Consider the following 13,375-nt stretch of genomic DNA (forward strand, 5'->3'; position numbering starts at 1 on the left):
GCATATCAACTTCCACTGACAAGATTTCTACCTCTCTGATTTGACTTTGGCCCCAAAGTGCCTTGTGTCACAAGGTTGAAGACCCCATTCAGAGCAGCACTGCACATGAACTGTCTAGCCCTCTCATCTCTTCAATGCTAGCAGCAATTTTCAGAGCACGATGTACACAAACATGAAGGGCTTTTTAATCTCCACTGACCATTTCAAAGAAAATCCTCAATTAAATGTAATGCACCTCTGGATTCCTCTTCCTTATCTTACAGTAAAGAAAACCCCAAGTCTCAGATGGTTTTATTTTTATTTTATTTATTTTTATTTCTTTTTGTCTTTTTGCCTTTTCTAGGGCCGCTTCCCTCAGCATATGGAGGTTCCCAGGCTAGGGGTCTAATCGGAGCTGTAGCCACCGGCCTACACCAGAGCCACAGCAACTCGGGATCCGAGCCATGTCTGCAACCTACACCACAGCTCACGGCAATGCCAGATCGTTAACCCACTGAGCAAGGCCAGGGATCGAACCTGCAACCCCATGGTTCTTAGTCAGATTCGTTAGCCACTGCGCCAAGACGGGAACTCCTCAGATGGTTTTAAAGTAAACCCAGTGCCCTAGGAAAGGTGGTATTCCCCAGATATTTACTGACCCTCCCTATCTGAGTTGAGTATACCCAGAAAGGTAGAAATATACACTACTGTCAATAGGATATGGGGGAGGGAGGAAGCTGGTAATTTAGTTCCTCAAAGACACAAAGTTGGGAAGATAATCAACAAGCTTTCCAAAGTGAGCAATTAGTTGGATAAAGACAACTTGTCTGGGGAAATATTTTACAGAGGGAAGTAGTCCATGAAAGGATGGATAATGGAGAAAACGCAGCACTGCAGGGACGCTGCAGACCCAGAGGACTATGGGAATCATCACATTAGCTATTCTAGGCTCTAGTCAACACAAGCCTCTTGTTTTGTGTTTTAAAAGCTGGATCTTCCTAAAAGTAGTATTTAGCAGAAATGACATTTCTCCCTTGAATGCAGTACTTTATTAATGTTCCTTATTAATGTCTAGGGTCAAATAAATAAGATTAAAATGGGAATGAATAACACTTGCTGTCTGCTGTGCTCTGAGTAGGAAACCGTCTTGCTCTGATCCATTGTCTCCTGGTCTACACTGTACCCACGGAGCTGTAGCAAGCCAGCCTGCTTGCTGAGTCATTTCCTTCGGAGTCTTGTTACTCACTGTCATCCTCTATGAGGTTGGGGTCATCCCTGACACGCCTTAAAAAACAGCACATACCATTTTATACTAAATATCTTCAATCACAGTTCTCAGTCTCATTTACTCACTATTCTTATATTTACCGATTTTTTGTAAATATGTTCATATTAGTCATAAGATTACAAACATTCTGGTATAAGAAAAAAGGCTACTTGAAATACTTTCGGATCCTATGAAACTATAAATTTTTATGTAATACATACTCAGTTTGCCTTTTATCTTTTTAGGGCTACGCCCACAACATATGGAAGTTCCCAGGCTAGGAGTCAAATCGGAGCTGTACCTGCCGGTCTACGCCACAGCCACAGCAACTTAGGATCTGAACTGTGTCTGCGACCCACACCAAAGCTCACAGCAACACTGGATCCTGAACCCACAGAGCAAGGCCAGGGATTGAACCCCTGTCCTCATGGATGCTAGACAGGTTCATTAACCACTGAGCCATGATGGGAACTCTCATACTCAGTTTATATGTATGTGGCACTCAAAATTTAAAATTAAATATAATTTGAAATTAACTTATTAATACAGAATGAACAAACGAGCTAAACATTTCAATATTCTTTTAAAATAATGTTCTTCTACTCCAAAAGCAATCAAAAACTTGATGACTGGAGTTCCTGCTGTGGCACAATTGTCTCTGGAGCCCTGGGATGCACATTCGATGCCCAGCCCGGCACAATGGGTTAAAGATCTGACACTGCCCCAGTTGTGGCTCAGACCTGATCCCTGGCCCAGGATCTCCATGTGCTGCAGGGTAGCCAAAAAGAAAAAAAACAAAAAACACTTGATGACAATGCCTATGATGTCTACTAGAAGCCAGAGGTTATAGTCTTTAATTTCATCACACATAGTGCAAATGTTATGCTGTGTCTATGTCCAAAGACCACACATTCTCTGTAATCTACTATTATGAAAAAGAACAAATTAACTGTCTGAGATAAGACTATCAATTATATTGATTCTTTCAAAGGACCTCAGACAAATACCATATGCCATCACTTATATCTGGAATCTAATATAAGGCACAAATGAACCTTTCCACAGAAAAGAAAATCATGGACTTGGAGAACAGACTTGTGGTTGCCAAGAGGAAGGGAGTGGGATGGACCGGGAATTTGGATTAATAGATGCAAACTATTGCCTTTGGAATGAATAAGCAGTGAGATCCTGCTGTATAGCACTGGGAACTATGTCTAATCACTTATAATGGAGCATGATAATGTGAGAAAAAAGAATGTATACATGCATATGTAACTGGGTCACCCTGCTGTACAGTAAGAAACTGATAGAACACTGTTAACCAGCTATAATGGAAAAAAATAAAAATTATAAAAAACGAACAAACAAAAGGGACCTCAATGCTTCTATTTTAGGGCCACAGCCTTGGCAAATGGAAGTTCGCAGGCTAGGAGCTGAATCGGAGTTGCAGCCACCAGACTATGCCATAGCCATGCCAGAGCTGAGCCACATCTGTGACCTACACTGCAGCTGTTGGCAACACCAGATTCTGAACCCACTGAGCGAGGCCAGGGATCAAACCCACATTTTCAGGGATACTAGTCGGGTTAACATATTGAGCCACAATGGGAACTCCTTAATGCTTCGTATAAAAATGAAGATTTCTTTCCAATTCTGAGGCCATTCCATTAATTCAAAGAAAAATGAAAATGTGTATAGAAGAGAAAAAAAAGAGGACTTGCTTTATGTAGCCATTCTGCTGTAAGTTTTCTCATGTTATCTTTCAAAATTCTCTCAGAGCAGGTAATTAGTACTTCTAATTTAGTGTTGAAGAAACTGAAGTTCAGTGTATTTGGGAAAAAAATCATTGGTACAATAACCAATTAAATAAGGACTCATGTGTATGCCATTTTCCCAGAGACTTAATACTCTTTAACAATTTAACCAACTGTTATAAATTTCAAGGGAGAAATAAATATTGAACACCTTTGGCTTTCATATAAATATATAAATTTAAGAGGCAGAGAAACATTCAAATGGCACTATATAAATCTTTAAAGTACTCTCTTTTTTTTTTTTTGTTTTGTTTTGTTTTTTGTCTTTTTAGGGCTACACCCATGGTATATGGAAGTTCCCATACTAGGGGTCAAATCAGAACTGTAGCTGCTGGCCTACACCATAGTCACAGCAATGAGGGATCCGAGCTGTGCCTGCGACCTGCCCACAGCAACACCAAATCCTTAACCCACTGAGCAAGGCCAGGGATCAAACCTGCATCCTCATGGATACTAGTCAGGTTTGCTACCGCTAAGCCATGACGAGAACTCCCATGTTAGGTTTTTAAGATTTAAATTTGTTATAAGTTTAAGATATAAAAAAATTCCCATAGAAATGCAATTATTATCAAGGTGACAGATGAAAAAAGACTCGAACTGCCTGGTAAGTATTAAATAATTATCAAGACAAAGTAAAATTCCACCAACTCTCATCCTCCTATTTGGTCCTACTAATTAAAATACATTATATGGTAAATCTGTCCTCTCTTCAATCTATACAAAATGTACTTTAAAAATCTGGTATGTGGGAGTTCCCCTCGTGGCGCAGTGGTTAACGAATCCGACTAGGAACCATGAGGTTGCGGGTTCGGTCCCTGCCCTTGCTCAGTGGGTTAACGATCCGACGTTGCTGTGAGCTGTGGTGTAGGTTGCAGACGCGGCTCGGATCCCGCGTTGCTGTGGCTCTGGCGTAGGGCAGTGGCTGCGGCTCTGATTCGACCCCTAGCCTGGGAACCTCCATATGCCACAGGAGCGGCCCAAAGAAATAGCAAAAAGACCAAAAAAAAAAAAAAAAAAAAAATCTGGTATGTGAAACTGATCAAGTAGAGCCTCCTCAAAGCTCTCTTCCACAGAAGATGGTGAGACTTTAAGGTATCAGCCTATTTATTGGGTGATTGACCACAGGAAAATACCAGAGTACCCTTCCTAGTCACCTAGATGTCTACACATCCAGTTAGTCACAACCGACGCAGAGTGATACAGTATCACAGTGCAAAAGAAAAAGTCTGCCCAAGTTTTCTAGTCATGTGGGCAATGTCACTAACCTTGGAAATCTGGGGCCATTTCTGACATGACTGTTGACTTCCTCCTCTAAAGCACTACACAAATCCAGTTGAGTCTCCTGTTATCCTTCTCACTTTATTCAAGTTTTTACCTAAAGTACTTCCAGGTATCTTTTAAAACATCCTTTAGCCAATTATTTTGAATATGCAGACAAAATTATTTATCCAGATCCTTCACATCAAAATTATTTATCCAGATCCTTTACGTCAATTACTCTAATCACAATCCCCATAATAGCTACATATAATGTCATATCAAGTGCAAACCTAACATTTGTGATAATGGCCCTCTAGATACTTGCCTTTCTAGGAAGATAAAGATCAACTTTTCCCTATTCTTCCTCCTAACTACAACTAAAATCTCTGGACATTATATATAAAACAAATATAAGAAAATTCTTAAAGATAGACAGAAGGCAGACTGGCTGGGACCTTGGGATATGAACAAACAAACAAAACCCCAGCACAGAAGTTCCCTGAGTTTTTCTTTTGCCTTATACATACCAGACCAGGTGCTGGAGTAATGGGTAACCTAGAAATGCTAATGGATGTAGTGGTGGAGGTGGAGAGCCCTAACAAATCCAGTTGGCTCTCTCAGCCAAAGGACAAAGAAAGGGGCAGCCTCCCACAACAGGTATAAAGTAACTGCTCTACATCACAGAAAACACTGTGCCCCACCTCCACCATGCAGCAAAGGCCAAACCTCATCCTGTCTGGGCTGTAATGAGGTGCCTCAAATCCTCTAAGATGGTGTCAGAGGAAGTAGGGACTTACCTTCTTGTGGGCAGTGGAGACAATATGGACAGCCTGGAATTACACCCCATTCATCAATAATGACGCATCCTCTCTGTCCGCAGGGACAGTGTCCCAGGAGGCCTTGTGGGGCTGGGGCACCCAAGGCTACCTGAAGTAATAAGGAGCCCAGCCCATGGAGGGGACGGGGGAGGCTGAGTGGGAAGCCTGGACTTCTGCTCCCACCTGGTAGTAAGGACAAGGGGACACCTACACATCCCTTGCCAGAGTGCCATCAGGGAAAGCCAGCTAAAAGAAAAGGTTTAAAGATCCAGAGGCTCAGATGCCCCCCAAAATCTAGATGTCAATAAAATCACTCCTCACACCAAGAACCAGAAAGAACACCAACTGCATGAAAAAAGATGATCAACAGATGCTAACTCTGAGAAAATGAGATGTTAGAATTATCTGACAGTTTTAAAGCAGCTACAATAAAAAGGCTTCAATGAGAAATTAACAGTACTCTTGAAATAAACGAAAAAAAAAAATAGTGTCAACAAAAAAAAGAAAGGGGAACCAAATGAAAATTTCAGAACTAAAAAACAAAAAACAAAATGAATAGGATCAAAAGCAGAATGGAGAAGACAGAGGGAATCAGTGAATTTAGAGACAGAACAATAGACAGAACAATTATCCAATGTGAGAAACAAATGAACCAACTAGGAAAAAACATGAGCAGAATATCAGTGACCTGCATCACTACAACGAAAGATCTAAAGGGCAAGGCTGAAAAAATACTTACAAAAATAATGGCAGACAACTTAAAGTATTTATAGAAATGACAAAAGATATAAACCTAAAGCTTCAAGAAATTGAATCTAAACAGGATGAAACCAAAGAAATCCATACCAAGAACCATCTTACTCAAAGTTCTGAAAACTAAAGACAAAGAAGAAATTTTTAAAGCAGCTAGAGAGAAAAGACCACTCATCTATTAGGGAAAAACTGAATGACAGAGGATTTCTCAAATGAAATGGAGGTGGCTTGAAAATATTGCACATTTTTGCAGTGCTAAAAGAAAAGAACTACGAAATCTTAACCTTATATTCAGCAAAAATATCCTTCAAGATCAGGGAAATCAAGAAATCTCAAATGAAGGAAAACTAAAAGAATTAACTGCAAGCAAAACGTACACAAAAAGAATGGCTCAAGGAAGTTTTCTAAACAGAAAGCAATGAAAAGGGGAACTCTGCACTGAACAGAAAGAAAAACAGTGAATAAAGACTTATTTTCTCAGAGAAATGCAAATCAAAACTACAAAGAGGTACCACCTCACACCTGTCAGAATGGCCATTATTAGCGAGTCTACAAATAGCAAATGTCGGAGAGCTTGCAAAGAAAAGGGAACCCTCCTACACTGTTGGTAGCAATGTAAACTGGTACAACCACTATGGAAAACAGTATGGAGGTTCTTCAGGAAACTAAATACAGAACTACCATGTGATCCAGCAATCCCACTCCTGGGCATGTATCCGAACAAAACTTTCATTCAAAAAGATACATGCACCCCTGTTTCACTGCAGCACTATTCACAATAGCCAAGACATGGAAACAACCTAAATGTCCATCAACAGCTGAACAGATTAAGATGTGGCATATACACACGCACACACATACACACACAATGAAATACTATGCAATCATAAAAAAGAATGAAATAATGCCATTTGCAGCAGCATGTATGCAATTAGAGATTCTCATACTAAGTGAAGTAAGTCAGAAAGAGAAGGACAAATACAATATGGTATTACTTACATGTGGAATCTAAAATAGGGCACAAATGCACCTATCTACGAAACAGCAACAGACTCACAGACATAGAGAAGAGACTTGCGGTTGCCAAGGGCAGGGGGAGTGGGACGGATTGGGAGTTTGTGGTTAATAAATGCAAACTATTACATTTAGAATGGATGGACAGTAAGGTTCTACTGTGTAGCACAGTATATCCACTCTTCTAGGATAGACCATAATGAAAATAACATTTAAAAAAATAAGAATGTATATATATATATGTATGACTGAGTCACTTTCCCATACAACAGAAACAGGCACATTGTAAATCAACTATCCCTTAATTTAAAAATGCTTCTACAGAGAAAATTTCTATGAAAATTATAAATGGGAGGGTAGAGAGTCATAAAAGAGGACTTGAATAATGACAACACCAACAGAATGTAATAAATTACCTAATTTAATACCTAAATAAATCACCAAAAGAACTTCACAAAGAACACTCAAAAGCACAAATAAACCAAAATGGAATCCAAAAGAAATAATTAAGTCATTCACAGAAAAATATGAAAAATGAGCCACGTCTGCGACCTACACCACAGCTTGCCGCAACGCTGGATCCTTAACCCACTGATTGAGGCAGGGATCAAACCTGAACCCTCATGGATGCTAGTTGGATTCATTTCTGCTGAGCCACCATGGCAACTCCCTTGATTCTTGTTTTATTCAGCTAACACCATTCCGATGAAATTACTCTTGCTAAAATTAATTGTGAAATAAAATTCAAACTTGCTAGATTTTGATTTGCTTAGCCTCTAAGTATTTGACATTGATGCCTAGTTTACTCCACTCTCCTACCTCTGTTTCCACGACAACATACTCCACTGGTTCTCCTTCTGTCTCTTCAGCTCTGTTGGGGGATGGGGGCTGGTGAAGGAAAAATGCTCTTCATGTCTTACTCCTTAAGTACTTTGGTTAGGAGCCATTCTATCCACATGTTGAAGTCCAAACATTCTTTATTAATATTTAGCTACATAAACTGTTTCTAGAGCAATGTCAATGTCCCACACTGGACCACCTCCTATTCCCACCTACCAAAAAGAAATGTTTTCCTATATTCCTGTTAATTGTTCCATCATTCACATAATATCCTAGCCAGAAACCTGGGAGTTATTCCAGACTCTTTGGGAGTTCCTGTCATGGCTCAGTGGTAACAAACCCACTTAGTACTCGTGAGGACACCAGTTCGATCCCCGGCCTTGCTCAGTGAGGTAAGGATCTGGTGTTACTATGGCCATGGTATAGGCTGGAGGCTTACAGCTCCAATTCAACCCCTAGCCTGGGAACTTCCATACGCTGCAGTTTCAGCCCTTAAAAAAAGACAAAAAGTTTCTAAGTCTTTTCAATTCTTCTGATTATCTCCTGATTTTGTCCCTCTTATCCATGTCTTCTGTTGCTTTATTAACTTAGTCAAACTTTTTTTTTCCCCTCCTGAACCTGCAGCATGTGAAAGTTCCCTGGCCAGGGACAGAACCTGCACCACAGCAGTGACCTGAGCAGCAGCAATGGCAATGCCAGATCCTTAACCCACTGAGCCACAAAAAACTCCTACTTTATCTCTTATTTAGCCTATTTTATGGCATGGCTCCCTTCTATTCTTCATATTGTTTACAGGGAAATTTCACTAAAATACAAATTTGATAATATTACTATGGTGCTTAAATTTCTTCCATGCCTCCACATTGCTTTCAAGAAAAAGTCTAATAAATTTCTTAGCCTAACATGTATGACCTTTAAACCAACCTCAACCCTACTTTCCATATTCATCCCCTACAGCTTACCTTTATTCGGCCATTCTCCGGCCTCATGGGTCCATTTGGAGTTTCCTACACATGCCATGTGGCCTCTTCATTAAACACATTCACTTATCCTGGATACAGCCTTCCCATTTGTGTGGCTCCTACTGCCTCTGACCACTTAGCTTTAGTGTCCCCTCCTCTGAGAAGCCTTGCTGAACCTCTCACCCCACGCTGGCCTTCTGTATTTAGTTTGCAGTCTTTCCAGTATTAGTATTATTGATTTCCTTTTTCAACCTTCTCTAGCAAGTAGTTCCAAGTATTTCTGGAAAGCTGAGACTGTGCCTTATTTTATCTCTGTATCCTTGATGCCTAATAAGGATGAAGAGTTGGGAGGCTCCAATCAAGATGGCAGATCTCCTTCCATAGATACATAAAAAATACATGTACAAATGGAACAGTTCTTGTAGAACACCTACTGAACACTAGCAGAAGACCTCAAAACCTGAAAGGAAGAGAGGTTGCCGTGTAACCAGGTAGGACAGAAAAAAAAGGAAAAAAAAGACGAAGGAGTAGGACTGGACCTGCGCCCCTGAGAGGGATCTGAGGGAGAGGAGTGGTTCTGGCACCCTGGGAAGCCCCTCAGAAGTGGGGACACAAAAAACCAAAAAAACAAAAAAAAAAAAACAACAAAAAAAAGGAGTTCCCGTCGTGGCGCAGTGGTTAACGAATCCGACTAGGAACCATGAGGTTGCGGGTTCAATCCCTGCCCTTGCTCAGTGGGTTAAGGATCCGGCGTTGCCGTGAGCTGTGGTGTAGGTTGCAGACGCGGCTCGGATCCCGCGTTGCTGTGGCTCTGGCGTAGGCTAGCAGCTACAGCTCCAATTCGACCCCTAGCCTGGGAACCTCCATACGCCGAGGGAGCGGCCCAAGAAATGGCAAAAAGACAAAAAAAAAAAAAAAAAAAAAAAAAAGAAGTGGGGACATCAGCCAGGACAGAAAAGGAGCTTCAGAGGCTCAGAGGAGAACACAACAAGCAATTTGTGACCAGAAGGACAGAAAAAGACTTCTATGCCACTGCCCCATGAGGCCCAGCCTGAGAGGCACGTCCAATGGAACAGGCGAGAGCTGTGCTGAAACTCAGGGTTTAGAGCACAGACCTGGAAGGAGGACTGGTGCTGACTGTGCAGAGACAACCTGAAGAGGCTGGAGTGCAGTACAATGCAACCAGGAGTGTACAGGAAAGAAGCCCAGGCCAGTTGCAAAAGGTAAGCACCACTGTTAAGAGATGTGCGAAGGGAAGGGCAGGGCCACCATTACACCCCCTCCCCACTTGCTGGCCCTGCCTCTATAGGCTCCAGGAGAGGCTCCCACCTGGGCAGGCTAGCATGCCCCAGCCATCACCTTGGCAGGCCCTAGGAGCAGGCACTGGTGGACTGCTCATGCAGAAGTGGGCTGAAACCAAAGCTGAGCCCAAGGGGATGCATGACATAGGAAGCAGGGCTGAAATATCTCCCCAAAGCTGTCTGATCCTGAGATTTCTTTTTTTTCTTTTTTAGCAGGTTTTTTGTTTGTTGGGTTTTTTTGCCTTTTTTTTTTTTTTTTTTTTTTTTTTTGTCTTTTTGCCATTTTTTGGGCTGCTCCTGTGGCATATGGAGGTTCCCAGGCTAGGGGTCTAATCGGAGCTTTACCTGCCAGCCTACGCCGGAGCCACAGCAACGCGGGATCTGAGCCGCATCTGTGGCCTACACCACAGCTCACAGCAACGCCGGATGGTTAATCCACTGAGCAAGGGCAGGGATTGAACCCGCAACCTCATGGTTCCTAATTGGATTCGTTAACCACTGCGCCACGATGGGAACTCCTGATCCTGAGATTTCTATCACCACCACTGGCTCTCTAAATTCAGCACCTGAGGGACATCCAAACAAACAACAGGTGCTCATGAAACCAAGTGGAACAGGTCTAGCCTTAGCAGCTGTGACCTTTGTGGGTGTGTGCATGTGAGGTCTGAGCCAGGCCACGGTGTGAGCTGCCTCCACAGCTCCCCCAGAGGATCTAGGTGTGCAACTACTGCAATCCTGGAACCTGACCTCAGCGGGTTTGTGCTGGTGGCCCTATGAAAACAATGCCTGAGAGACACCAGAGCTGACTGCTGGCATTCCCATGGTTGGGCTGGGGCTGAGTGCCAACAACTGTCCTTTGTGAGCCTACACAATGGATGAACAGCAGGGCATACTCAGTGAACAACTTTAGCAGAGGAATATTCAGTGGCTCCTTTCCTAGTGGGAGCACTCTAATCCCACCTACCTTACACAGCAACTCAGAAACACACTTTTTTGGGGGGCCTTTATTGCAACAACTAGGGAGCAGATCCTGCCCCTGACAGGCCAGTGATAAGTACAAAGCCAAGAGGAGGCCCCACTCAGTATCTCGTGCAGGTTCTCATCACCACAACACCAGTCACAGCTCCTATCAAGGAGGTAACAGTCAACATATGCTGGGCTAAGAGGTGGCAGTCATCCATGCTCAAAACAGCCCTCTCACCAAAAAATATTAAACCCACACAGGCTACACAGGGATGTTTCCACATAAAAACAGCCCTCTATATCCACAATAGATCATTGTTTCTCCTAAACCCATACAGCAAGAAAGAAAGTAAAATGAAGAAGCAGAGGAACCATTCCCAATTAAAAGATTGAGAATTTGCCTGAAAGAACAATAAAACAGACATCCTCAGTCTAATACACCCAGAGTTCAAAAGAGAAATAATGAGAAGACTAAAGGAATTAAGAAAAGATTATTGAAAGAAATGCAAATTACTATAAAAAGGAACTAAAGACTATAAGGAACCAAGAAAAATCAGAAAATTCATTTCAAGAGACAAAGGCTGAACTAAAGGCAATGAACTACAGAAAGAATAAAGAACAAGAACAAGTAAATGATGTGGAAGATAAAATAATGTAAATCAACCAATTAGAACAGCATACAGAAACCCAAAAGAGAAAGAAAGCAATGCAAGAGACCTATGGGATAGGAGTTCCCGTCGTGGCACAGTGGTTAATGAATCCGACTAGGAACCATGAGGTGGCGGGTTCGGTCCCTGCCCTTGCTCAGTGGGTTAACAATCCAGCGTTGCTGTGAGCTGTGGTGTAGGTTGCAGACGCGGCTCGGATCCCGCATTGCTGTGGCTCTGGCGTAGGCCGGTGGCTGCAGCTCCGATTCAACCCCTAGCCTGGGAACCTCCATATGCCGCGGGAGCGGCTCAAGAAATAGCAAAAAAAAAAAAAAAGAGAGACCTATGGGATAATGTAAAGAGTGCTAATCTAAGCATAATAGGGATTCCCAGGAGACGAAAGAGAAAAGGGGGTTGAAAATGTATCTGAAGAACTTAGGGATGAAAATTTTCCAAACTTAAAGAAGGAAACAAATATCCAGGTACATGAAGCACAGAGAGTCTCAAATAAGATAAATGCAAAAATACTTACACCAAGACATTATAATAAAAAAAACAAAAGTTGGGGAGTTCCCTTTGTGGCTCAGTGGTTAATGAACCTGACTGGAATCCACGAGGATGCAGGTTCGATCCCTGGCCTTGTTCTTCAGGTTAAGGATCAGGTGTTGCTGTGAGCTGTGGTTTAGGTTGCAGATGTGGCTCAGATTCCACGTTGCTGTGGCTGTGGTGTAGGCTGGCAGCTACAGCTCAGATTGGACCCCTAGCCTGGGAACCTCCATATGCTGTGAGTTCAGCATAAAAAGACAAAAAAAAAAAGCAAAAGTTAAAGAGTAAGAGAGAATAATAAATTCAGCAAGAGAAAAAGAGTTAATTACAAAGAAATCCCCATAAAGCTATCAGATGATTTCTCTACAGAAACAATGTAGGACAGAAGCGAATGGCAAGATACAGTCAAAGTCCTGAATGGGAAAAATCCCTGGGTATCCTTCAAAGTCCTGCAAGATACTCTATCCAGCAAGATTATTTAGAGTAGAAGGAGAGGTAAAGAAATCTCAGAAAAATGAAAATTAAAAGAATACAACAATACTAAACCTATCCTAAAGGAAATACTGAAGGGTTGTCTCTAAATAGAAGAAAGAATCTATAAGAAAGAGAAAATCATAATTGGAAAGTTACTTAAATAAGCTAGTACAAATTAAGAAAAGACTCAAAAAATGTCTATGAAAGCGATAACCACAAAAGAAGACATCAAGGAGTTATCACTGTGGCACAGCGGAACGAATCTGACTAGGAATCATGAGGTTGTGGGTTCAATACCTGGCCTAATCAGTGGGTTAAGGATCCAGCTTACCATGAGCTGTGGTGTAGGTCACAGACATGGCTTGGATCTGGTGCTGCTGTGACAGAGGCCTGCAGCTGTAGCTCTGATTCAACTCCTATCCTGGGAACCTCCATATGCCGTCGGTGTGGCCCTAAAAAGCCCAAAAAAAAAAAAAAAAAAAAAAAAAAAAAAAAAGTAGACATTGAAATCATAAAATGTGGGAGAGTAAGAAAATGTAGATTTTCATTTTCTAAATGTGTTTGAGTCTATATGGCCACCAGTCTAAACCTGGCCTCTTCCACGTGCTGTGAAAGTACACACAAACACACACGAAAAGCAAGTAGATATAGTAAGGGGTTAACATAATTGAAAAACAGGGCAACCACAAATCAAAAACATACAAGAGATTCACAAAATCAAAAAGGGAAGAGAACAT

General features: G+C 41.8%; 1 protein-coding gene across 4 annotated transcripts in view; it reads right to left on the reverse strand.

Annotated features, from left to right (window-relative positions):
- The window catches only part of MTFR1 (mitochondrial fission regulator 1), a 66,758-nt gene that overhangs the window by 11,962 nt on the left and 41,421 nt on the right, over positions 1 to 13,375 (reverse strand). The gene's annotated exons all lie outside the window — the stretch shown is intronic.

The sequence above is a fragment of the Sus scrofa genome, chromosome 4 (assembly GCF_054392235.1).
Source record: "Sus scrofa isolate SSC_HxYL_T2T_F1_AM1 chromosome 4, Sscrofa_HxYL_maternal_Yorkshire_Landrace_v2.0, whole genome shotgun sequence".
In the NCBI taxonomy this organism is placed as follows: Eukaryota; Metazoa; Chordata; class Mammalia; order Artiodactyla; family Suidae; genus Sus; species Sus scrofa.